We start from the raw sequence: 27,782 nt of genomic DNA on the forward strand, positions 1-27,782 counted from the left end.
TACAGCTGTGCTGTGCTGTGGGTGCCTTCCTGCTGTACCATATCCATCCGTGCATTCCCACATTGTAGCTGCCCAGGTAAAAATCAATATAGTCTGTTTGTGTGCTGTTGTGTGCCATATCTAGTACCAATGACGTGTGCACTGAGCTGGGTGAGGTGGATGCCGATATTTCTACTGGCGTTTGTGTTGTTGCTATTATTGCAGTTCCTATTGCATTAACACCTAGGTCCCCTGTCATAGAGTAAGAGCCCTCTGTGCTAACACTTACAGATGTGAAATAAAATTGTGAGGACTGGCCCAAAGCATCTACAATCTGACTAATACTTTTCCTCCCCCTCACAAATTGATGTTGCTTAATACTTCTGGAATCTCACAGCATTTCAGCCATCTGAGATTTTTATTATCCTTTTTTGTACACAGGGACCTTGTGGGCTTGGGGCAGCAGGGGTGTCGTTTCTGTTTTGACTTTGCTTTGATTTTGTAATTTAAAGTAATTTCTTGCCACTGTATTGTAAAGGGGTTCCATCAACTTGCAAGCATATTGACAACAGACAGAGTCTGGCTTTCTGATTTGAAAAGGACACTTCATTTGTCTGGGGTCTTTTCTGCCAATTTTCAATGCAGCAAAGCTAGTTTTGGATCCAGGAATAGCTCCAACATGCGGTCACTTTTTTCAGAAAAAGAATGGGGGAGTAGAATCTATTCTGAATGCTGGGACACCGAGATAATGCTGGGCTTCAAAACAAGCTTGCTCGGGTCTGCCTTTTTCGGGAATAACAGTGTGGAGCACCTAGGTCTGGACTTGAGTTACCTACCAGAGTCTGAGCCATCGTCACCAGCCCAGGAGGCAATGCCCCTGCAAGAAGACGGTGCCTGTAACTGATGGAGTGGGGGAGTCCCTTGGCAAAGCACAGACTGTCCCTCTCACAGCAAACCCCCAGGTTACAGCTGCAGCACAATAACCTGATTTTTGCCATGGGACACCCGCCGATGCCACAGACGTTATGGCTGCATCCTGGAGCCCAGACGAGAACATTCATTTCACACCGCAAACTTACTTTTTTCCTCCTCCGACGCTTTCTTTTATCGAGTTTCAATATAATAAACAAAGGGGACGATATTATTTCACTGGCAAAGACTCCAACTAATGCACAAACAGTTTTCAATACTGGCACACGGAGGGACTTTTTCACTGTATACTGGCCAGTCAGACCCATATCAGTCCTAATGGCACAGGGAAATGGAAATTCAGATCTTTCACCTCGAAGAATAGCCACAATTCATACACTGCTCATGCTCCCCCCCTCCCCCCCCCCCTTTTTTTTCCCCCATTGCTAGCACAGCAAAATGAATCATCATAGTGGTATCAAAGGAAACTTTTCCAACTGTTGATGTACAGCAAAGGGACAGTTTCATATAATTCAGCATTTCATTGTCCCAGACCATGGCAATGCACTTTGTTGCACTCTTGTTCTCATCATGACTTTGAGCAAGTTGCCTCACTCTTCCGGGCTTCTGCTGCCCTTTGAGATGGTCCATTTGGATACCAATTCTTCCACCCAAAAGTCATGAATTTAAGCCTTATCCTTTGGCTTATGCCAAAGCTATTCCCAATAGACCACATCTAAATTGGTACCTAATTAATTAGGACAAAGGGTCAGAGGCAACCGAGTCCAGCTCTATCACTCTTTCTGTCCTACTGGCTTTTGCTACAGGTGCCCTTAATGGTGCTGGCCCCTGGACCCCAACAGAACTTTGACTAGTTACAAATAGAAGCCACAGTTCATACACTTGATAAAATTATTCTGTAACCCTAACTAGTGTTGGTCTAATGATAGAGCATCAGCAGTGGTTAAAGCATTATTTTTAAATTTTAAAAATTATTTTTATTTTTTTTTTGGCGTTAGCTTTTGACCATTCCTTTCTGGAGCTGAAAAGATACTGAGGTCGTTAAAGAGAGCTTCTGTATGAGCATTTTATGAAGGTGGAGATTTTTGCAGGCAACCCCCCAGTATGAGATCCAGAAGTACCTGCCAGCTTTCATGGCAATGACAAAGTGGAGTCCCCATCCCACCAGAACACCCACAGGGATTCACTGGGAGACCACACTCATAGAGGGAAGTGCATGAAGTGCTGCCACTAATAACCAAGCAAACCCCAGGAAAAAAGCAGGCCCAGCGCGATGCATCTGGGTAACTCCGCCAGGCAAATCTCTCCACCAAGAACAAGCCAAGATTCATTTCTGGCCAAAATTCCTGCACTAACTGCCGCTTAAGTGATTTTCCCTGAGATCATGACGCAAGTCATTGTCAGAGAAAGGGCTTATGCAAGGCTACAGCAGTCCCTGCTGAACACTTGAGCTGTTCGATGATCCAACCCACCGCACAACCCGTCAACCCTGTTACCTGCAGGCAGCTCCCCTGTTGGAAAAACATGCAATTTTCCAAAGGTAAGGGAGTCTTGGGTTACTAGGAACACAAATCATTATGAGTAAAACTGCATTCCCAATTTATTGTATTTGTTTTATTTATAATTTTATTACTTATTCCACATTTTCCATATTTTCCATGTGTTTCACATCATTGTTATACGTTCAGGCCTTTACGTGGAAACTTGGGCTCTTCTCCACTGCCTAACGTGCTGAAGTCTTTACAGACAGCCTTCTGTCATTGTTTGCTCTGCATGGTTCCACCCCAAGAGCACGCAGCTAACGTTGTGCCTGGTGCAAGCCTGAGCAGTCTCCTCCTGGGGAACAGGACAGGGCGAGAAGTGGAGATGAGCAACTACTGATATGATAAGCTGGTGAAAATAAAGACCTTCAAATTATTCAGCTGGCGTCCTAACAACGAACAGTTTGAGATTCCTCTGATTTGGGCTGTGGTTTTTTTCATGGTACGGTTTGAAGTTGTCAAAGACAGAGACTTTTCTGTGCACTGCCGTTAAGGCTGGACTGGACAACGAGCTGCACACGCGGATTTCCCACCAAACCCAAAACCACAGTTCACTGAATGACAAGGAATGTCATTCCCAGCGCTGCTAGGTTCCTTCCCTGCCGTACGCTTCTGGAAGGTAATATCATGCACCTGCATGCCCAGTCAATTCCTATTTTCTGCTCTCCTGGATGCATAGGCAAGTGTTTCCTTTCATGCTCCCATCTGACCACAGCCTGTGAGCAGATCAGGAGTGTTCAGCGGGGCTGCTTTTAGCTGCACTTGCAAGGGTTTGTGTCAACAGGAACGTGGTCAATTTGCAAACAGCCTCGGAAAATCTGGTGCAGCATCTCTAATGCTATCGATAAGACCTGCTTCAGTGCAACCCTGCCGGACTAACAGTTGTCATTCAGCTCTTGAGCACACTTACACCATCATCTCATCTATTTTTCATCAGTCTTGCACCCTTCATGACCCCCTTATCAATCCACGAGCGTGTTCATTCTGGTTCAGTGCAATTCCACAAGTACCGAGTCACACATGAACCTGACTGCTCTCGCAGGTAGCAAAAGAATGCTCAGGTCCTGAAAAAAAAACAAAAAACAAAACAAACAAACAAACAAAAAAAAACCACAAAAAAAAACCCCAAGTTTTTCCTATATTCCCTAGTTAAGGTGACATTTTCACATCAGGAACTCAAAAAACAATGTATTATTTGATGGCAGAGGAGGGGCGAGGAGATTGGATTAAAACATCTGGCGAGGTAATTAGATTCACTAAAAAGTTTACACTCCAAACTGCCCCCACATAATTGATGGGACCATCGTGATGTGTCACTTCCACTTACTGGTGCTGAGCAGCCGCTCTCACCTTGCTGCGCCCGGCGCTAACCTCCGTGGCTGACCTGCTGCAGTCCCCCTATTAAAGCTGCAATTATGGGGTGACTCCTAATAGCAAGGTCTTGCTTCAGCGTGGGGAAAAACGTTTCTGTAGCTCGCATGCAACAATTAAAGATCATTTAAAATGTAAGTAATTGCACTAGGTTTCTGGAAACTACTGTAGAGGTCTTGTCCCAGGCATCTGACAGGCATGGTGGTGTATTTTGACAAGTTTTGCGCAGATTTCCATTAAATACCAACTAGCAGCTCTATTTTCTTTGGAGTCATTGGTCAGGAAATGGGGATTGTGAAAGGTCAGGCTTGGAAGTTTTGGGAGGGGATGGAGGTGTTATTCATGTTCTGATCCATGGGGATCCAGTTCCAATGTAAATCCTTCAGTTGCTTGATGCTTGCTTTCTGGTTAGCCTTTGAGCAGGAGTAAGGTGAGGACTGATCCACAGAGAAGAGCTCCTGTTGAGTTGCTTTCACTCCTGCAGAGATTCCCAGCAAGGTGGGACCCACAAAATGTTCATCTGCTTTCTGAAAACCTATAGAAACGGGTTGAGTCTGGGTTGAGAGACCTGGCAAACACCGAAATATTTATGGGATCTCCATCCCACCACAAGCATCGCACTAAACCTCTTTGTCTGCAAAGCTAGATTTGAAACTGCAACTACTCCGAGGCTTCTGCAAGGTCAGCAAAGTGTGAACATGATGCAGAACGTACCCAGATACTTTCAGAGGTTCAGCAGTCCCTGAAAGAGTTTTGTGTCATGAAAACAGACTGTGAGATGAGTTTGGATTCTGCCACATGGTCCTAGTGATAATAAGCCATCTGCGCTCATCGTGCTGCACATGACCTTTCCTCTCTCAATTTGGTCTCCATTACTTTCCTTCAGTCCTCTCTGATTTGACCTACTTTTGAGTAACCCAACAAATGCCAGCAGTGCACATAGCAGAGTTACATACGCACTTGGTTACCAATGTGCTAACAAAGAGTGAGTCCATCAGCAGAGTGAAAATAAGAACATGAAAATAGCACAATCCATAAAATGGAAAAGGATCCATCAGGACTGTAATCACCTTCTGCCACGTTTGACTGATTTAGGCTTCTCTCTTATTGAGTGGGACTTTTGCTTCTAAATCGTTTGCGGTAGGGTTTTAAAAGATGTTTGGTGTCACAAGATGCATTTGAAAATTGAACTTTTATTTCCTTTTCCATAGCTGGATTTCTAAACCATGTTCAAAAGCTAGACATTATACCTCTCTGTTAGAAATGTATTCAGTTTGTGCCACTGCATAATAAAATTAACTATGTTTATAAGCAGTTGCAGGATCAGGATGCCTGAAAGCCTTATCCTTTGTATAACTTTATATAGGACAAAATACATAGAGGAAATAAAAGCTAGGACAGACTTGCCCTCATTATTGCTTTCAAGTGGCTGTCTTTCTGCCTGTAATATTTCAGATGCATTGGTAACACCATGGCAGCTCACCACAAAGAAAACATTGTGGGACTTCATAAAAAACAGAAAATGAAATTAAATATTAAAAAAAAAAAAGAAATTAAACATGTCTCTGAGGCAAAAGCAGTGAAACGCAAACTTAAACTGCACAACCACAAAAAAAAATTGCATCAAACTTTAAAATTATTTTTCTTCCTTTCTGAAACGCAATGATCCCAAATAAGAATATGCCCAAGCCCCTGGTCTTTATATTTATTCCAGTGTGGTGATTTTAATGAGGGACTCAAAGAGAAATTACCCTTGAAATGTAAAGACAGCTGCACTTCTTTTTTTATCATGACTCAAGTATCAGTTACGCGATGGCCGGATCCTTATGGATGCACCAGAATGACAGGAACAGCTTTTGGGGTTGGTTTTTGTAAGCCAGAATTGCTTCCTTTTCTTTTCTTTTTTTTTTTTTTTTTTTTTTTTTAATTAAAAATCATCCCTGTGCTCAGACACAACATGACACATGTTATGGTGACCCAGACAGAGGGAAAAGGCTCCGCACCCTCCCGAGAGCCGTGGCTGAGTGCGCCTGACAAATGCCACCGCGTGGCACCGAGCAGAGACAGGCGCTGCAAAAAGCATTCCTGGGCGATTGCCTGGTGCCTCTCCAAGCTGACAGAGGAGGTTTATATTAACATCACATGGCTGTCTTCAGCTGCATTTGTTAGCACAGCCCATTTGGAGGTCTTGCCATGTTGGGCTGCATGAGGAACAGGAAAGGGGGGGGAGGGAAGCAAAAAATAAAAAAAAGCAAGCAAAATAGATCTAGATTTTTAGCACCGGCATCTTCATCAGTAATGCTATCAAACCCAGGCTCCTCCACCCTTGCCCATGCAAAACCTTTGTAAAACACTTGGAGGGCAGCATTTTAAAGTTTTCAAACACATAACATATAGGAAAATAACACACTATAGAAACTTGGCAATAAGTTTGTCTCAAGTAGCCAACTTAGGCATGGAAAAAAAAATTAGACAATAAAAGGTCATTTCTAGCCAAGTTTTAAGTATACAATACATACCTTTTTTTTCCCCCCTACTCTTTGCCTTAGTTATTGGCCAGCTTGGCTAGGAGCTTATGGAAAACACTGAAGTGGAATTATTATAATTGGGGTTTTTTTCTCTTGTTTGACCAAGCAAAAGTTCTTATAAGCAATAATTTAATTATGGCAAAAGAGTTACACAGACACAGTTTTTATCATCATCAAAAATTAGCATCATCAAAAAAGCCTCTCTTTACTACACCATACTTTAAACTAAGGCTAGTTCATGAGCGCCAGTGATCTAATACTACTGCTATTTATGATTTTTTAAATTATTTATTATAAAGTACGCCATAAAGTGGAAAATTACCGGTGCCGATCGCATTTCCAAGCAGGCTCATTTAGAAGCGAGTGCCGTAAGTCAATTAGGATAATAAACCTGCTGGAATGAGGAGGGGGACTTATTGGAATGAACTTTTTCATCCTGCTTCTGGCGTGCTGTCATGTGGGGATCAAGCAGGAGACGTTTAACAAGTGGCTTCTGAAGGCACCTTCCTGCTGGCTGTTTGGGTGGCAGCTCTCCTCCGGGATGCCTTCATCTGTTGCAACATGTTCCCGCAGCCTCCTTCCTTGCCCCCAGGTATTCCAGGTGGATGGTTGATTAAGAGCAAGCTCCTTGCTGACGTAGGTTGCGTATTTAACATCCTGCTCTGTTCCATACCTACATGCGCCTTGGGTTTTATTTTATTTTTTTGGAAGGGCAGTTAAAAAAAAATAAATAAATTAAAAGGAAATACGGGATTTTTCCCCCTCCCTCTGAGAGCTTAACTGGAGGGATCCTCCTCACCTTTTAAGGATGTGGTCTTTTAGTCTGGAGGATCAGAGATCTTCTGAGATGTTTGCCCTAGAAACACGGGTAATTCCAGCGTGCATCAGCACAGACCAGGCATCTGTGTGGCCTGGACCAAACACTTCAGAAAAAGCTGCATGAACAGCCTCTGTGGGCTGAAATATCCTGATGATGCAGGGATATTTTCATACAAGGACACTGACTCTGGATGTAAGATCGAGAACACAACTTCAAAACTGACAGAAGATCAGTTTTGAGAAGCCAACATCCTACATGAGAGAGAAAAGGAGTCAGGCATGGCAATAAGAGGGAGAAAAAAACCAGATGCAAAGATGAAAAGCAAAAAGAACCAGGGACCACAAGCCTGAGATCAACAGAAAGTTTATAAGCTGCAGGTTTGGTCTGTGTTTCAATAAGAACAACAGTTTCCTTTCTGCCACTTGTCAATTAAAGAAGGCAATTCCTTTTCAAATCTTACATTTTCTCATATTCTCTTGGAAACGTCCTTCCGAGTTGGATCACTTTTGGGTTTTTTTTTTTTAATAAATGAAGGGTTTTCCAAGTGCATTTACCTCTGCAATTTTTTTGTCTTTTCACAAAATAAGAATCTGAAGTTAAAAAAGAAATAATCCATTTCTATTTATGCTACTGGAAAATGGGAGGAAGCTGCAGCAATGGAAAAAGCAAAATATCTTCAGTTTGGAAAGACTGATTTTTTAAAATAGAAAATTTTCATGGCCAAACTAATTGTGCAAAGAAAAGGGTATTTTCCTGCTAGTAATATTTTATAGCAGAGCGCTACAAGTCACCTCCAAGCCCATGTTGGTTGCAACATGTAAGCAGTGAGCAAATGGGAACGGGTGGTGAGCGGAGAGCATCGCCCAGCTGGCTGTCGTGACTGTTATGCACAAACCCAGCGGCAGGCATCTCCACATCTCAGGCCCATGAATTTGGCAGCAGGTGATGCGCCGCCGCGATGGAACAGCCAGCCCTCTGGGCAGGCTTCATTGCAAGCTGTTTACTTGTGCTGCTGAGGGGTTTGCAGCCCAACAAGCCTTGTCAAGCTCAACATGTGTAAGGCGGGTGTGGTGATCTCTAATTATACCCCTTGGGAAGGACTTACATGACCTAACATATCTAGCACATAAGAAGTCCATTCCACACCGTTTAGATGGCATTTGTTAGCTGGCACGACTGGTTCTACTCTGCAGAAGCAGGGAGTTGGATGGAAAGCAAACACGGTGAGTAACACCAGAGTCACATTGGATGGGGCGTGTAATAACTTGATTTGTGACATATGCAGCGGAGAGGCTGGCTGATGCGACCCGCTGTCACCAGGAATTGTCTCTGCTGATGTACTGCTGATGCTTCATGTTCGGAAGTTCATTCTCATAGGTGAGACTATCACCTGTAGTGGTTCAAGAGCACTGGATGGACCTGGTTGAAGCGAGCCAGTGGGACGGGGTTACACGGCTCCTTGCTGCTTGCCCTGTCCCTGTCTCATCAGGCTGCACATGTTTTGGCAAGAAGACTCTCCTGCATTTGTGCAGTGTCTCTCTTGCACCTTTCTGCAGCTCACCTGTTAGTCATGTTCCAGCAGAGATTCTGAGAACTTCAACCACCCAACAGACGCATGGTGCATCGCTGTCCTTCTCTCATTGCTGGGGAATCTGCCCAGTGCTATTGTAGAAAACTGGGGATGGGACAGGGCAGCCTGCCACCCTCTCCTCAAGTGACAAGACTGTGTGACCCTGAACTGGTGCCTGCAGAAGTGCCATAAAATGAAATAAAATAAATAAATAAATAAATAAATCCATGCAGAAATGAAGAGGAATATGCCTTTTGCTTGCAAAATCCAGAACTCATCCTGCTATATCACCATTTCTGTTCTCGATCTCTGCTATCTCCTTGTCTCTTTTCCTTAGCCTAGTCCAGCCACCATGCACTCATTCTTTGGGCTGATGAGACACAAAATCCCACCCAAGTGTGAGACCCTCTGAGCATCACCAGGACATCCTGCTAGCCAAAGAATCTGGAGACTTCTAGCTTTTATGAGTCATTGTCATCATCTCAAGCAACATTAGAAGGAAATTGCTGTAGGGCACTGTCATTACAGTTTGAAAATATTTCTTGACAGTGCAATGACTGTGCCATTTTTATGAACCTGAGGCTGAGCGAGCTTTGTGAGATCACCAGCTTTAGCACATACAAGTTCACCAGCTGAGCAGAAAAATGAAGGTTTCAGCATCACTAAGAACTGGCAGGTTTTTTAAAGTTACTGCACATCTTTGTGCACAGTCTTTGCCAGTGACAAATGCAAAATGACAGACCTAGCACAGCTGAGAACAAAATATAATTAAAACTTTACATACCAATGTAATTACAAAGAGGTAGGTGATTAAATACCATTACTGATCTGGACCTAAACCTGTTAGCAGGAGGCAACAGATTGCAAATAGATACACACACTTTTGCCAACGACTTACACAATATTAGACTCCTATAGCTACCAAAAACCTGCATGTTTCCAGGTCTGGCTGGTGCTCACGTGGCCTGATGGCATCACCAGGAGGGTGCTCATTTATTCCAGACAGTGAAAGTAGCATCGACTGGAATTTTCCCATGCAGGAACGAGACTGACTCATGCTTCATCCAAAAAGACATCCTCCACACATGTCATTGCAAGACATGTCACCAGATTTAGTACGTACAAATGAACATGCAAGCAGACTTCATAACTTTTACTACAAAATAAGGTGCGCATTAGCAAGGATGCTAATCACAGGACTGTTTTCTCCCAGCTTTACCTCCTTGACAGCTGACAAGATGCTAAGTCTCCACCTTCATCCCAGAGATGAGCTTGGATTTGGTGTGAGGCAAGCGAGATAAAGTGGGAAGTCCCCTTTTCCTTCTCCTCGATGAATCCCACCACTAGTAATTTATAGCTGGCACCTTTCATGTCAAAAATAGATGTCAACATGACCTTCTGCAATAGCTTTTTGCCCTGGACACTGAAGTCGCCTGGAATACATGAAAATGGAAAGTCTGTGATGCTGGGTGGTCAGCACCAGGTCAGCTTTGTGCAGGGGTAACTATTTGTAAGTATTTGATGAGCCCAGCCTCCAGCATCCCAGTCATTAGGCAGGTGGTCCATGGAGAGCCTAAAGTCTGGATGGAGGAAAGAGGCAAAGGAATAAACAGACAGATAGGTGTCATTATTGTAACGAAAATTAGCTCTCCTGTCCTCTTCCAGTCGGAGACTGTCTTGTTCTGGTGAAAGGTGGGGATGGTGACCTTTTCAGAATCAAGCTATCAACCCCATAGAGGAGCCAGGACACTTAAAAAGCTGCAAGAACATCCCCGTGTGGAAGGTGTCCTGCTGGAGAGAGGTCCTCAGTGCAGGCAGAGATGAGCGAACAGCACCGGGCTCCCCTCCGAGGGCGTTTCCCAATCCTTGCCTTGCAGGCACCCCACCGCTCCAGGCGGTTGACTCACCGTGACAGCTCAGGATGCGTAACCTCATCACCCTCTGAGCAGAAAGCTGTTCCTGTCTCCCAGACAAACACAGAAGCTTTGGGGAGGCAGAATGAAAAATTGCTGTGTGGCCACAAGGAGGTGATTGTCAGCTCTCTCTTACCATCTGATGGGGCTTAAACCCAGTTTTGTCCAAAATCTATGGGCATTTGCCATAGCGGTGCTCTAACCACAGGGTAACACGCTCAGAAAGGCTGGCTGAGATCCTAGTGTAGCTGAAAGCAACTTGAGACCCAGCCAGCCCAAGCAAAGTGTTTTGTTGTTGTTTTTTAAAAATGATATTCATTAGGACCAGGAATCGGGCAAAGTTCCCCTCTTTTCATCAGACCAAAGTGCTCTTCTGCAATTGCTAATATTAAAAGAAGGAGACGGGAGGGGGGAAAGAAACCTCAGAAAATAAAACTTATTTGGCACTGCTGATTAAAACCAGTTTGTGTTTCATTGTGAAAGGCTGTGTTTGCTCAAGGTTTATTCAGTTCTGGTCTCTTCCATCCACATAAGGTTTGTTTTAATGACCGTGGAGTTATATGAATCTTTTTTTTTTTTTTTTCCTGAAGGTTTCATAATAACAATGCCTGTTTTTTTCATATAGCACTTTACAGCCACGCGTCTGGAAATGCATTGCAAATGGGCAATTAGCGTCAGCCCTATTTTGAGGATAGAGAAACTCAAGCAGAGTCTAAGCAAGACAATTCCTAAATAGCAATGCCAAAACCAGGCGTTTAGCTTGATCTTGAAAAAAATTGGAGCTAGAGCCTGAAACAACTCTCAAAAACAATTCAGCAAGCATTTAATTCAGAAAAAGGGGAACGACTGACATCAGGAGTGACCATTGATTGCTGGGCAAGCCTGGCTCATGGTGCAGTCAGGCAGGAGTCACCAGTCACCTGCCCTCATGAAAAAGGCAACCACTGGACCAGAAGGTATAAATAGGATTATTGCTTGCAAAGTCCTTAAGGGATGCACTCTCCTGCCACCAACCCTGGGATGCTGGCTCCAGCTTCAGCACCCGTCACCTTGTAGGAGTGTGGTAGACCAGGACAGATGGAAGAGGGGACAGGAGCAAGGATGGACTTACCAGCACGGGTGCTTTAACCTCAAGAAGAGCAGGAGGAAGAGGGCTGTTTCAGTAGTGATAGACTTCAACGAGGCCACTTACATTCCAAATCCAGCAGTGGGGGAGCCCGCTCCAATGATGGTCACAAGTTCAGTAGCTCCTCCTTTTTGACAAGATCTTGTTTCTTTTCTCCCTCTGTGTTTTAATGGGAAAATCTGGAAAGGTTAAAGGTCAGAGTAGAAAACCAGTGAGAGAATATTATTTGAGGCAAATCTCTAACCCTTTACTTGGGCTATGTGGGAGGCAAGTGAAAATATTATATGCAAGGGAATATTAAATTATTAATATTATGTCTAGGTTGAGTTTAATCAGATTTCAGAGACGTATAATACCCACTTGCTGCCTCCTCAGATATGGATGTGGGGGGGCATGCATTTAATAAGCAAACTCGCACAAGGAGGACCACAGCCTGCAGGGAAACAGGTCCTGGGGCAGGAGACGCTACCTTGCACCACAGGTCTGAATGCAGCTCACCAGAGAAGAGCAGCAGTTGGACAACAGCTCCCTGCACGGTGAGCTGAACAAGCACATGCAGTCCCACCAGTGGGACGGAGCTAAGCCAGGCTGCCCTCCCACCCTCCTGTGTGGATGGCGCCACTGCCAGCTTGTCTTCCCTTCTTTTCTCCTCCAGGAGGAAAGGATACTCGGGAGACCTGCTACTAAATCTGGGTACCAGCAGAGATGCTGACACCAAACCTCCCCCCTTCCCTGATGCACTTGGCTGCATGGGCTTCTGCAAACAAGAGGCTGTGGTTGTGCCCAGCCACAGCTGCAGATTTGCTGCCAGAAATATTGTGGAAATACATTCAGCCCTCATCAGAGCTGCTGGATGAAACTCCACAGCCTCTGCAAAAGCTCAGAAAAGCCTTACCCCGGGTGCTGCGCAGGCTCCTGATCTCTCTGTTGGGTCCAGCCCACGCCAGGCTGCAGCATCCTTGGACACCTGGCCCTGGACCGGTGCTCCCAAGCCACTGCTCATGGACAGGCCACCCGAGAGGAGCATCCACAAGCCACAGAGCAGTAATTAAGGTGGAGCCGGGCACGTGGGCTGGGTAATAGCAGACAGCCAGGAGGAGCCGCCGGCAGGTAGGGGACGTGGGAGCGGGGCGAGATTAGAGCCAGCCAGAGACCCACCGTCATATTTCACTTTTCTGCTGATCCCCAGAAACCTGCCCATAGATCATCCTGCAGGAGCAACACGTGGATCTAATTCTCTAATGCCAGGCCTCACTGCGCTGTTATCCACATAAATTCTGAAGCCCTGACACCAGCCCTTTCATCATTTAACTGGAGTTTGTAGGGAAGAGGGAGAGGAGGGAGCGTAGGCTTGGAGGGAGAGATGGGTCTCAGCAGCAGGCACGGCTCCTCTTTCCTCGTGGCCTTTATCCTCCTTAATAATCCTCTCTCTATTTCATATATCAGCTGATAACATGTGGGTCCTATTTCCCCCTGCCCTCCCCACATCTGAACTAGATGGCAGATAAAGCCGTCCTGCAATCTGAGGCATGTTTGCAACTGCTCTTGATTAAAAAAAGAAAAAAAACTCTCGGTGTAATGAATGGAAGGCTCGGAAGGGCTCCCCGTGCCATTGCAAATGCCCTGGGTGATGCCAGTTTCAGGCTTTGTGGTGTGCGTCCTTGGAGCTGATCCTCTCCTGCCTTTGAGGTGACGGGTCAGTTTCTCACCTGGGGTCCACTGGCACAGGGAAATCCCCCCTTTTTATTATTCTCCCAGCTTACTTTGTCTACCTAAACAAATAATAAATATAGTAAATAATTTTAGTGGCATTAGGAACAAATCCATGCATTTTCAAGTAGGAGGTTTTGAGAGAGGGAGGGTGTTTCATCCCAAATATTTTTCTGTGTGAAAAATCAGGAGTGTGTTTTGTTTGAAGGAATAGAAACTAAAACCAGAAAATCCACAATTTTAAAATCAGAAGGGAGGGATTAATGAAGCAAAAATGTTCCCACTTTCCTTTTTAGGGTGGGAATTAAGAGAAGTTATTTGGGGCATGAGGTTGAGATGCAGCAGAAAGAAAAATTGCCTGATCAAGTGAAGCAACAGAGAAAGTATCAACCAGACTGGGGACATTTTCACCATTAAACACTTCTGCCTGATATTTGCAATATGAAAATATTAAAAGTGTGAAATGGACCCTTAAATAATTTCTATTTCTTCAGGATTTCCATCCTACCTGTTATCAGTGTTCCTGCCCGGGTGCATCGTCCTCCGAGTTCACAACAAAGGAAAGTGTTGAAATCACATAATCTGGAATCAGTTGGAAATGTGAGGATGGGGGCAAAAGCAAGAGACCAAGAAAACTCACATCTCCTGAGACCTGGACAAACACTTCACCACCGAGATCTTCCAGCACTTCTAAGTGGCTCTTGGTTACTGTGAGTCCTTGAAGCTTCTCCTTCCTGAAATAACAGAGAAAGACAATTAATTCAGTGCAGAACTCAGTTTCATCCTGAAATCACCTCCCAGCACCATCAATAGCATTTTGCTTCCCGCATTGATTTATCTACCAATTCATTTGAGCAGATGCTGGTCTACATTTCCAGCCTTTCTCTTGCATTGCCACCCATCAGCTGTAAATCTGGTCCTCCATGGGTTTCCTGTGGTTCAGGCTGCTTTGCCACCCTCCCAGCTGTGGGCTCTGTTGAGGGGGAGGGTGCTGCCACCCAGCCCCTTGCCAGGGCTCTGGGGCTCATCCCTGCCCCTTGGGTAGGTGACTACGCTCCGCCTGGGTGAGCAGCCCTTGCTAAACCCTGTGGATTGGAATGATCCTGCACCAGGCTGGGAAATCTCAGTTAATTCAATTAGAGAGTGGGTGCTGCTCTTTGAAGCTGCCACAGGCCAGAGCGTTGAGAGGTGAGGAGCGAAGAAAAATTCACAAGATACATACAAAAGAAAAAAAGATACTGCAAGAGAAAGAGATGATGAATGGCAAGAAGGGAGTTAATGAGAGCCAGAAACTCAAGTTGGAGAAATGTTGATTTTATTTAGCATTAATTGCAGGAAAGGGCCTATAAAGTGCGGTAAAAAATTATTAAGTACCACTATGCAATGCCAGCTTTGTGCCAGCCATCCCTACGAAACAGGTGTATTATTCCTAGTTCCCTAGGTATAAATAAATAATTGCTTTTCCACATCTTTTTTATGATGGCATTTCATTATTTTTTACTGCCATATTGTTATGGCTCCAATTCCTCCAGAACAGATTTGGAGATTGACCGGCGAGGGAACGCGTGTGCATGTGCGCATATGGATGCTTACATGGGCTGGCACGTGTGAGCTGGATAAGCATGAGGTGTCTCAGGTCGCAGCATCCCAGGGGAGCATGCAAAGCCTGGTCCCCCTGCCCAGAGGTCAAAACAAAGTCCCATCAGCGGGCTGAGCTCTGGCAACGATGTCCGGATGAATATAGAAAGGAAAATTATAGCCACAATTACAAGGCAACGTGCATCACATCAGGGAACCACTCGGCAAAGGGAACAGCTGTAACAAACAGACCATCCAAGTTACCTTTCCTGAGAGGGGAGTTGCTCTGGGACAGGATGTTTTGGAGGCTATCACCCTGGTTCAAACACCAGTATCATGTCAGCCCATTTATCTTGATGTCAGGGACACAGAGCTGGGGTTTCCCCGAGATAGCCCATCCATCTATGACTCCCATTTGCATGTACTGAGATTAGTAAAGGAAAATAAAACCTATGTTGCACTCCACTTTTAGTTTTCTGCTCACGATCTGCCCATGTGCTTTTCCCCCCAGCATTGTTACATGCAGGCTCCGATATTCTCCGAGTTAAGCACAACGAGGGCAGATCACATTTTTCCTAAGCAATGTTTATATCAGCATTTTTGGGCTTATTTTATCAAGTCTCTCACTTCTCAGAAGGATACTCAGCAGGGAGATAAGCACTGGAAACGTTTTCCTAGCAATGTCTCTTGCTTCAGATGAGGCCACCAAAGACGTTCAGGGAAGCAATGATTCCCTGGTAATGCCTCAGTCCAAGCCCTGACCTGGAACCGTGGGCTCTGCAAATACGCATAAATCTTCAGCTCACATCCAAATCACTGCAAGGTTCAGTGAAAATAGCAAAACTGCCAGTGAATCTAACCTAAGCTTTAATCCAGCTCCGGCATGATTTATGACCTCAGGTGGAAACCATGAAACGTGATGGCTCCAGCCCCGAGCTGGAGGATGGTCGGCGACCCCAGCCTGGAGGTGGCTGGGTTCAGCGCTGGAGAACTGGGACAGCCAGAAGCACAGGTGAAATCAAACAGCACAAATGCCCCAACAAAGTCTTCAAACCCTGTTCATCATGTGTCAAGTAAACGTAGCTGACACACAAATCAAACCAGTGTCCTGCTCAAGTCAGAGACAGGAAATTAAACAAATCAAAGGATAATAAAGGCAAGCAAGCAATAAAGTTGCCTTTTTTTTTTTCTGATTGAAAAGTAGCAATTCACCAGCTTCACCATTTGTGAAGCTTCCCTAAATGCAGAATTCTGCAATAGTGCTGCGGTAATTCAGGACATTTATAATGCCTTTTTGATATTTATTCCCCTACCAAAATATTACCATAGACAGTAGGAGACAATTACTTTTTCCTACCTAAATAAAAGAGGAAAAAGAGAGAGGGCTTGAGTCTCAGTGACCCAGTTTTATAGGGACGAATGGGTGTCACACCAGTGGGGAAAGATGCTCCAGTTGTTCTCTGCCGGCAAAGTTCCCCCCAGCCAGAAGCAGGAACGATTATCTCTGCCGAGCATTAACGAGGCCATTTCCTCTCCCTTCTCTGACCCTCGTTATCTTTTTACACGTTAGCTTGGAAAAACTAACCACGATAACAATTAGTATCAGATCCCAGGTAACATGACCAAGAAGACTTTTGACCAGTCTAGGTATCTAGGTATCACTAGCAACCTCCAAATAATCATTCTCAGTCAGCCCTTGAATTTTGAAGCTCTTTAATAGTTTAGCTGAGAAATTAGTGGGTGGGGAGTGGAAGGATGGGCGAGGGGGGGGCGGAATTTCTGCAGCATTAGCATCTTGAAAGGCAGCCACCAAGAGCTGCTCGGCTCTGAGCCTGCAGTTTACAGCTCACATTGACACGGGCTCACGCAGTAACATCTGCATCCCACCCCAGTGCCAAGTCCATCTTTTTTCCAATACTCGGCATCCCCCCCTCCATGTGCATGTAAATCTCCAAAGGGAAACACTGCATCATGGGTTTTGACCAAAAAGGTAATCCCGGGCAGTACGTTATAGCAACACCTGCAGTGTGCTGTGGCTTTTCCAGCCCAGACTACCGTTATTGTGGCACCGGGCTCCCACCGCCCCCAGGACCCGCAGACAGCCATGAGCTAATAAACCACAACGCAGACAGTTTACGACACCCCGCAGGCTTTTGGGTCAGGAGGCAACAAGAAATGGGTCACTCAGCCGGTGACTTCGTGGGACTGGGGAAGGTGATGCTGTGCGTGCAACAGCCAGGTGCAGTGCCCAGGCCAGGCGCAGCGTGGCAGGGGCTGGTGGAAAGGGCATGTGCCATGGCAAGACAGAGATGCCAAGAGCAATCAGGGTGCCAGGGAATGGAACAAACTGAATTTCTGCTTCCTGGTTCAACAGCACCCAGAATCACAAACCCACTCACCTTGATGCTTCCAAGTGTTTTGATTATAATTTTCTCCTGTTTCTTTATGCTGAGTGTGGGCAACCACTGTCATGACCGCAAAGCTGAAAAACCAAGTCCTTGCAGCTTTTCCCAGTTCTCCCCCATCTCTTCTGGGCGCTGTGCAAAAGAAGCTGGAGTTGAATGGCCCTTTGACTGTGAAAGTGGAGTTTCCCTGTTTCTGGGAGCATTACCAATGCACCCCTCTGCATGCTGCAGCCCCCAGTGCACTTACCAAGCCCTTAATACTCATGGCATGGCCACTCCTGCCTTCAGAGGGTTTAGACTGGCTGGAGACATCTCTGACACTGAATGGGTTTAATTCACCATAGAAGTAAGAAATTAATCACTTTACCTTTACACAACATCAACTTCTTCAAGCAGACAAAACCTAAGGCAGTTCCCTGATTATTCACAGCTAATTCTCATCACTGAGTTAGCAAGTGTGACATGGACACAGATGTCACAAAAAAGCCACCTGGCCCCAGCTCGCTCTGTTAAAGCCTAACACCTCTGTCCTAGGCTGATCAAGCTTTTTGTTGAGGCAGACATTGGCAAAAACATAATCCAGAGAGCTCTTTCGCTCCCTCTCAGTGCAAAACTGGAGATTCCCAGCTCTTCTCATAGGAAAAAGTAAGCTTGCACTGAAAGGGTTGCTGCAGGACCTACCTTGTAAATGAAATGTGATTAATAACAACGGTTTTGCCTTTTTTTTTTTTTTTTTTTTTTTATTATTTCAAGTGAAAGAAAGAGTGTGACAAGGAACCAGGAGTCTGTCTGCCATGGAATAATCCTGCAGTACTTGGGGCTGTGGTTTATTTTACTAGTGGTGACTAGTTCAAGCCACATTTAGTCAATAAATATGAGATATGAGGTCACTCCGCCATTTAGCTGTTACCCTGTCTACATATTTCACAGCTGGGTAGTAACCTTTTAACTAGCGTCTACCTCGGTGGGGAGTCTCCATAAAAAAAGAGCCAGGATCCATTGGTCGTGGTGGGGGATCAAGGCATAGGAGCACCACGGAGATTCCTGGGCAGGCTGAGTGGGAGAAAGGGAAGGCTCAGGGATTTGCTTTTCATTTTCTTTCCCTGCTTTCCAGTGACATAGCACCCAGCCGAGGTGCAGCAGCCTCCAAGCTGGCCCTGCACCTCTGCACAGATAACAGGTGATGAAGCAGCACATCCCACAGGCTGAGTTTCACAGCGAGTTTCCCCATCTTTCATAGAGAAATTGGCCAAGAGACAGTTTCCCTCCAGTTACCAGCTTTACAGAACACACCTGTCTCGAACATTTCCAAGGGGTTAGTTTCTCCTTTTATCCATGTCTTATAGTCTTTAACAGAAATTTAACTTTTTTAGAAGGTTAATTCTCCTTTTTCCAAGTCTGTAGCTTCTTCTTGCTGCCTTTGCTTTGGGATGAGGAGGACACTTCCCTGTTTTCTGAGCTGGTAACTCAGGGCTAAGTCTGGTTCATATGGAGCATCCCTGAGTCCAACAATAAACCTACACGCCAGGCCATGTTGCACTGAGAGCAAGCATTCTGCGATTGTCTCAAGTGTAACCGGGAACAGAAGGTGCATACCCAGCCCTGCCCCTGCCCTGGCTCGAAATCTTCAAGGTTTCAAAGTCAGTGGATCTTAAAGATGTTGTTCCTGTAGTTCTACCTTGTGCCCATCCTGCTCCATCACTGGCGTGGTCCTGCCGAGGGCTCAGCCCCAGAGACGGTGGCAGCAATCCACAAGAAAGCGGTGAGCGTGAGAAGGGACCCGAGCCAAGTCACCTGGCCTGGCGCCAGCGAGGTGTTTAAGTGTCTCCCAGAAATGAGTGGATGCAGCGAGAAGCGGGCAGGGAAGAGAAAGCAAACCCGCGAGCGAGAGAGGCCACGCTAGGGACCCAGCTGCGGACCACACCGTGCGGCTGTATTGCTTTACACCAGCTCTGCCCATCGTGCTGGCATACGCATGCTGGAGACAAACGGAGACCGAGGACCTCAGCTGGCCTCATCCTTCCCTGCAAACTGCTGTACCTGCAGCGCAGCCACCAACAGCAGAACCAGAGAAGGGAGGGAGATGTGCCCACCCTGTGGAGCAAGGTGCTAGAAAAGTCCCTTCCAAGCATTGCACACAGTCTCCAAGAGGAGAGCCAGGAAAGCAGCAGCTCGGCACTGCTGGCAGGGCTGCGGGGATGGCTGGGGTGAGCGCGCAGCTCCTGCCCTCCAGCACGCTGGGAATCCCATCCTGGCTCTCCCTCCCCAACGTCACGGCCGGGGCTCGGCACCAGCAGACACAGCTCCGGCGCCGGAGACGAGGCCGGCTCCTCCCAGCTCAGCTGGAGCCTCCGAAATCAGAACCTTTCTGTCAGCTGCCTTTTATAGGGCTATAAAACCACGGGTTCATGTAAGAGTCTGTCAGACGTTGGCTGGCATCAGCCTCTGCCACCTTCACCACCACCTCCCTGACTCCCGCACACGCGTGGTCCCTGCTCCCTCCATCCCCAGAACCCATACCTGAGGACCAGTACCCTTCAGGTGAACAACTGGACGCGCAAAGATGGACTTGCAGCAATGCCAGCTCAGATGGACATGCCCAAGCAGAACAGGGTACGAGCAAGGCAATGAAATGCCCCTTATTTGGAGCCTCCCCATTCTAATGATGCTCAGTGGCATAAAGAACACCTGCACCATCGGCACGGGGCTGCAGCTGGACACCCACCCACCAACCCCTCCCAGGCACACACTGCCGCAGCCCTCCGGACCCTCACGGCAGGTTGGAACCAATCAGTGGTGCCACACGCTATTATCAGTCACCACTAATAACGTGTACACTTGTAATGCTGGGCCCAGCGACAAGAATAACATGAAATAACACTGCACCCACCCACTGAGAACACCAAGTGTGTCACACTCCTCTGTGTCATGTGTTTAAAAATATCTCTACTGACGGCCTCTTTTTTATTCCCCACCCCCCCGCCCCCTTTTTATTTTTATATTTATTTATATTTTTTGAATGCCTGACTTGGCCAGGTGGAAAAAGTTTGCATCAGAGCTGAAGCAGAGGATGGTGACGGGTGTCTGCTTGTTTTACATTAAATGGGAGGAAAAGGAAGAAAAAAAAAATAAAAAGTTTGCAATTACATGTTCTTTGCAGAGAGGTGTGGCCATTGGCACGGAGAGAGGTTTCAACCTAAACCGCATAGACAGATGCTCAGGGAGGTGGCTTTCGTGGCCAGTGGAAATACACAAACAGGGGCAGCCTGCAGCTGAGATTTTATGGGAGCGAAGGGATTAGAAGCTAATTGAAAGGCTGGGGAAGAATTTGGTCCTCGTGAGGGCTTCCGCTTTGTGTTAGTTGCTTTGCCCAAAGCTGCAAGAAGGAGTTGGCAGCCCCAGGTGACAGCGCTTGGGTCCCTGTCCAGATCTGTGGGCACTCGCTCCGGCTCAGGATCCCATCGCTGTGGAGCTGGCAGCTGTGGCCACACCGAGCAGCAGGTCCCTATCAGAGGGTAACATTGCATGAGCCTCAACTAGCCAAAACCAGCAGCGCACTGCGGTCCGCATCCTGCATAAACACTTTTCCTACCCTTTCACTAGCTGCTAGTATTTTTTTTCCCCCCAGAAAATAAGTGTTGCGGTTATATTTAACTCATCAATACGCATAGTTAGCTTTCAATCTAAAGCCTCCACAAATGGAGGCATCTGGGAGCAAGGTATATTTGGAGAACAGCCAAAAGCAAACAAGTCAAATAATGGGTCAAATCACAGGCATAAGGGGAATTTTGCCAGCTGAGAATCAGGGCTTTAAGGCAAGGCTGGAGGAATCAGCAGGCTGGGAAACAACTAAAGTGCAGAAAAGAGAAAAAAACCCAAATTTTGGTAAAATAAAGGCTGAATCTCTCTGTGTTACCCTTGTCTGGCCTGCCAGCCTTGCTAAAATGACTTTAAACTAAGCACAATTGCCCTTTTAACAGAGAATCGTCATGCTGAAGACAGGATGAGCCAGAGCAGCACAAGCGGTGCAGGCGTGTCCCACTGCATGAGGCTTCATTTCTTTTCCCTTGAAATTCCTCGTGCCCCTTTGGGGCAAATTGTTCCTTTCCAAACCAGCATAGAGTGGCTTGTGTTTCTAGATGATGCATTTAATTGGCTTTTACAAACCTTCCCAGAATTAGTGACCCATTTTTTCTGTCTTTTCCTTTTGCACAGGTTTTTGGATTCCCCAAAATTTTGGACTTTCCCCCTTCCCAACCTCCACTCGTCCACCATTTGGGCTTCAACCCATCACATTATCATTCCTGCAGACATTGATCTCCCAGGTACAAGAACATCCTTTCTACCACTGATGCTGTTGATGCCCATCACAAGAAAACATACTTGAAATTAATGGCTGAAACAGTCCCATCTGAAATTATTACATTATGCTATGTTGGGTTTTTAGGTTTGTTTGGGCTTTTTTTATTCAGACAAAAGCACAGCCACGCAACAACCGTCTAAAAGTACTTCAGTGGTGCTGGAGTGTGCAAGTCGCTACAGATGACGTGCCAAGCCGTGGGAGGTGTGACATGGCCATAGCTGCATTCCCTGGGGAAACCTGCTGGCAGAAGGTTCATCCCTGAGCCCTCGGCGCTGCGGCCGGAGCCCGGCTCCACCAGAACCCTTCCCTGCACAGGGGCACGACTCCATCCTGCCCAATGAGGCATGAAAGCATCGAGAGCCCGACAGTGCTGTTTCTGTCATCTCTTCAGCCTAATGTAATCCTGCAGGAAAATGGGGTTTGAGCTATTTTTGATTCTTTTTTCCAGGATGGCAAAAGGATAAAAAAAACGCAATGGGAGGCCCAGAGCTCAAAATCTCTCCCCCTAATTTTTTTTCCCCCTTCTTTCTTTCTTCTACAATACCAGGCTGAGACACCAAATCAAATTGCTGTCCTAATGCACAGCTGCTGCAGGGTAAGAAAAAAACAATTGAGTGATGCCTACAATTGCCATGTTGTGGCTTTCGGGAGGCTCAGCTGCCGAGCTAATTTGGTGCAGCTTCCTGTTTTTCTGTAGCAGACAGAAGGAGAGAAGGAGGGAAGGGAGATGCAGCTGATCTGAGCAGCTCGAGCTTTGCAGCTCTTGTGCTTCTGGGCTGAAAAGCTCCGCGCAGCACACTCAGAGCCCCAGCTCCAACCCATGGTTAATAGCAAGCCCCAAGCAGCTCATCTACTGCGAGGCAACACTTACCCAAGCTACCAGCTGGCTTTTGCAACTGGAAGCCTAGGGATGGGGTTTGATTGCACCTCTGGGCAGCAGTCTGGTTTTGCAGCTGACTGGCCAGGTCGGGGCTTGCACAACCCCCTTCCAGCTCCGAATGGTCATTGCGAACATCCCTCAGGCTCAGAAACCACTGGGGGCACGGTGCTTAAGCCTGATACACGAGCATTAACTTCTAATGTTGAAAAAAACTTCTAAACATATCTGAACTCCTCAAAGTCTCTGCAAAACATACACCAAACCAAGAGTGTATGTCTGTAAACAGGTGGGTACACACTGCATATATACACATACGCTACATATATATATACTCCTACTAAAAATACATAACACCTATGTTGAATGCATTGTAAGGATAGCAATTTCCAGGGCACTACTATATTTTAAGGAGCCGACTAATTGACAGCAACACTGTGCTGAACCACAAAGCCATGTCCAGCTCCTCGGACAGGCATTACAGACTCATCCCACAGTCAGGGAGAGCCATTCTGCAGCTGGCATTAAGAGGAGCTGCTCATAACTGCCCCCAAGACCTCTGAATCAAAGAAATGCCATTTATAAACAAGCTTCTTTCGGGGAACTTGCCTAAAGGGGCCTCGCTGAAATATCTGCCCCACCTCCCTTCACCCAGAGCATCTGTGCAAATAAATACGAGCCACTTCAAGCAGCAGCCGTCCCTTCCACATGGGGCACGGGCTCATGCCTAATCAGTAACAGCAAGAAGGCTGTGCATGCCACAGCCCCTTGTTTGAACATCTGCTGGCCCTAATAGGAACGGCAAAGTACAGCACATGCCGACTCCTGACATGGATGGCGATGGATGGATCTGAAAAATGCATTTCATCATCTGTACCAGGGAAGGATTTCACTGCGGCCAGTTGGTCCCATCACTAGCACAACACCCACAATCTCAGATTATGTGACACTGCAGCCAGGGACTTCAAAAAGGAAAGGATTATTGTCTAATTGGATTTCTGGTCTCAATTAGGGCAGAAGGGAAACCAAATGCAAAGCTGACATGGAAAGCTTCAAACATCTGTAACAACAAGTAGCTAATTTACAATGTACCCACCTAGGACCGTGCAAGCAGAATTCAAACCTTCCTCTTGAGGTGACTCACCTGCTCCTTCGTGAGCCCACGGATACCTCAGATCAGCAAGGACCCAGTATAACCAAGTGTCGCCTCCTTTCCCTGCAGCATCACGGGGACGGCACCCAGAGGACCGGGTTCAGCAGGTGATCGCTGACTCCTTCCTCCTTCCAGACACAGGCTCAGCTGGGGGAGACAAGCAGGATTGAAGGGGGCAGCACCCCTGCAGCTCGTTTGAGAAACTCCAGGAAACTCAAATCGGTTTCACCTTGAAATCAAACAGAGATTAGGGCCTAACAAGCAGCTAAAGCAAAGTAATGGCCTAGGCCACATGTTGCAGATCAGATGCCATGTGAGGCTAATTATTGCAGCCCAAAGGTTAGAATGGCTGCTCAAGCATTTCCACATGGGCTTTGAGAGCCAGCCCTGGAAGCACCAAAAAATGAATGAGTCAGTACCGAGGTACCAACAGCTGATGGCCAGTGCTTCTGCTGTGCTGCAAGGAGAGGTGAAGCCCAGGCAGGGGGGAGCCTGAGGCACCCCTGTGACCGATGTGGCTACTGGTGTGGCTGTGTCATCCTGTGCTTCCCAGCACTGTCCATCAAAGGACCCCAGAGACCTCCAGGTGAAAGCCAGGCATATCCTTCTCTTTCATATTGCTAAGGCAAAGCAGCGCTGGCAGCAGCCCCAGCTGCTGCATGCACAGGGCACATGCACCCATCCCTCCTCCCTCCACTCCTAGAGCAGGAGACGGGAGGAGATGAGACTGGGACGTGTACCAGATCACCCAGTTTACTGGCACTGGGTTCTGCCAACTAAAACACTGGTGATGGCATCACCATTTTTTGCACGAGACAGCATCTGTTGAGAGGCAAAGGGCTTCCTTACAGCTGCTAAAATCCAAAGGCAACATACAGCTTTCAAAACCAGTACTCCTGGGAAACAAACCCTGGGAAGAGCCACGCTTCACGCTCCAACTCTCCCTCTGCTGGCTGCTGGCCCGTGGCCGCTGCACACCCCTTGCTCCCAGGACCCCCGACAGCAGAGCGGGGAGCAGAGCCGCTTTCCCGTGTGGCTGCCAGCCCATGCGAGCCCGAGGAGGGGTCTGCTCCATGGTCCTGCTCTGACCCTTCAGGCTGGGCTCTTCAAATGCAAAAGCATCCTCTGCATCCCCACAGCAACGTCCAGCAGCTCTCCCCTCCTTGCTCTCTGAAGGGCATCGTGCCTGAAGGCAGGGGATGAACCCGCTTGTCCTTCCCACAGGAGGAGGCTCCAGGAGGCTGGTGCTCACTCTGCCACCAGTGCCTTTCCCACTGCCAGAGCAGGAGGTTTGCACAGCATTAACATTTTCCTTCAGAGTTCCAGATTACATTGTTTAACTATATCTTGCCAGCTGATATACTTGCCATATAAAATTTGAGTTTGCATACATTTGCATGGCACGTTTACATACACATAAGGGCTAAATTCTGCTTTGTGAACACACCATAGTTGCAGTAACCCCAGTGGCTTCACATAATCCCATTCCTACCTGGCATCGCAAGACTAAGAGCTGTGCTCCCAGGGAGGGAGTAGAAATTACATTAACGTTTGGGGTGACAGACTCCTCCATCACACTGCATACTGTGCTGATGCAATGGAAAAATGCACGATGCATCTTTTTTTAGCCCCCCAAAAAGGCCTGTTTCTCAGGGAGCCATTCACCAGCATCCCCGGAGCCACCCGGCAGCAGGGCTCTGGCCAAGGGGCAGCGAGCACACCGGGGCTGCGGCCGGGGCGCACGGGCTCTGTGCCGCCGCAGCGGGAGGGAGCCCGGCCGTGGCACACCACGCAACCGCGTCTTATTTATGACACAGGTTCTAATGATCGGCTGCAGCCACGGAGGAACTCCCAGCAATTTCCACCCTCAGCAGACACCAGTTTTCAGCACTGGCTATTTTTGCTGCCCACAAGTATTTTCATTCAGCTGGTTCAAAATCCGGGCTGTAAATGTAGCAGGCTGGATGCTGAGTGGGTGCGAGCAGCTCTTGCTCCATCTAAATCCAAGGGAGATACTGCCATTCTCACCCACACAGCATGAGATTATTGCTTGGCCCCTTTTCAGAGGGGTTTCCAAGCAGGTTTTTCCTTTCTGCTGAGCAATCTGGAATTTTACTTTCCTCTGCTGTGTGTTCTCCTCAGCGGTAGACGCAGGGACTGAGGGTTCAGCACAACATCTTTAACGCCAGTGCTCAAGAAGGGCTGGAAGCAAGCCTCGGTTTTTGGAGTGCATCAACACTAGGATTGGGAAATGAACCCCAGCGGTCACCAGCACTCTCTCCTATATTGAGGGAAAAAAATCAAATGAAATCTCACGAAGATGGCACAAATAGCAAACAGAGTGGAAAGAACAAATGCTTGGGAGAAAAAAATAGGACAAACCACAAAAGCTGCAAGCAAAGTGGTTACAGAAAATGGATGCAGTTTAAGTGTGTGATTCAGGGAGTCTTGTCTGAGTGTCAGAGGTTCAGTACTATTGCCTCCAATTTAAATCATTTTTAAAAGAAGTGCAAAGGAAAGGTGATGAAAGGGCCCTAACGTTGTTCCCTGGTCGGAAAAACACAGCCCACTTGTGCACTGTGGTAAAGTTTTGCATTTTGGCTAGACATCGCGTGCAGGGCTGTGCTGGAGCCTTTGCTTATTTTTAAAACTTGAAGTCACCAGTGATCCATGGAGGCAGAAAATGCTTTTGCCTTTGAGGAAGATGCTGTAGGAGCAGCATCTTCCAAAAGAAGGGAGCACAGCCACTCCTGGGGGTCCGAGGGGGCCACAGCATGCATGGGTGCCTCCCAGTCCAACAGTGCATGGGTGAGGATCAGACCTTGGACTGACACCTCTTCCTGGTCACTGGCTAAGGCCTGCCATAGATTGTAAGATGGTTTGGGTTAGAACATCGAAGAATATCTAGTCCAACCCACCTTCGGCAAAGCCATCTTCCACCGGGCCAGGTTGCCCCCAGCCCCGTCCAACCTGGCCTGGGACACTTCCAGGGATGGGGCACCCACAGCTGCTCTGGGCAGCCTGTGCCAGCGCCTCGCCACCATCCTCACAAAACAGTTCTTCCTTCTATCCCATCTAAATCAAATCATAACCCCGCTCCTCCCCCCAGTCCCACTTTGGAGAGGTGTTCGAGGGCAGCAGAACTGCTCGCGAGTGGATAGTGGTGGGCAGAGCTGCAGCCCAGCCGCAGGGACCGCTGCAGGGACCAGAGCGCCCGCACGCTGCCACGGGGATGTACGGCCGCGTGCCATGGCTCTCACAGCACCCTGAGTCTGGTTAAAACCATTCAGTGGCAAAGCTGCCCCTATCCCTGGGCTTGCGGCATCGGGCGACCCCGATCCTCCCTCACCCCCAGAGGCACCGGCAGCAGGTTTTGACATTCCCACCCTGGCTCCTGGCCTCGACCGGGATTCCTGGTAGGGAAGGCCGAACCCTGCCTGTTTTCCAAGATAAATACGCTGGGCTTTAGGCAGTTTACTCTATGGAGGCCCTTTGCTGTGGCCTGTCTGCTCTGACCAGATGCTGGAAGTGCCGTGGCACCGTGTGCCACCACCCTGCGAGTGAGCAGCGTGCCAGCCTTGGAAGCGTGGTGCTCCCCGGGCTGCGGGTCCTGCCGGCACCCCCTGTCCCGTGGGGAGGCAATGGACAGGCAGCCCGCGGCAGGGTCTGGCCCCGGTGGTGCAATCACCAGGGCAAAGCCGGGGTTCACCTCACAGGACCCGAGGACCCGCATCCAGCCCCTGCAGCCCTCAGTGGAGCCCATCCTGACAACACAGCACCACAGGGATGCAGAACCCCATCGCCCTCCAAAGGGGATGGAAAGCCGGGCACAGGCAGCCACAGCCTTCACCAGAGGGCTGGAAATAGCCGCTTCACCAATGGAAAGTGCTTTGCACTCACGGGTTTTTTTTGAAAAAA

The 27,782-nt window shown here is 47.5% G+C and overlaps 1 long non-coding RNA gene across 5 annotated transcripts; it reads right to left on the reverse strand.

Annotated features, from left to right (window-relative positions):
• Nucleotides 1-2,546: 2,546 nt before the first annotated feature.
• Nucleotides 2,547-27,303, reverse strand: LOC114015162 (uncharacterized). 5 transcript variants are annotated; one of them, XR_008730659.1, is made up of 6 exons: nt 23,856-27,303; nt 12,674-14,222; nt 9,959-11,957; nt 8,731-8,914; nt 7,149-7,420; nt 2,547-7,032 (listed from the first exon to the last, which is right to left on the reverse strand). It is a non-coding gene; the product is annotated as an uncharacterized LOC114015162 (long non-coding RNA). The 5 variants fall into 5 exon arrangements; XR_008730660.1 differs by having other exon boundaries at nt 9,959-10,172; nt 11,764-14,222; XR_008730661.1 differs by having other exon boundaries at nt 2,547-6,022; nt 6,672-7,032; nt 9,959-14,222.
• Between the last annotated feature and the right edge of the window lie 479 nt (nt 27,304-27,782).

Source organism: Falco cherrug, chromosome 1, assembly GCF_023634085.1.
Source record: "Falco cherrug isolate bFalChe1 chromosome 1, bFalChe1.pri, whole genome shotgun sequence".
Taxonomy (NCBI): Eukaryota; Metazoa; Chordata; class Aves; order Falconiformes; family Falconidae; genus Falco; species Falco cherrug.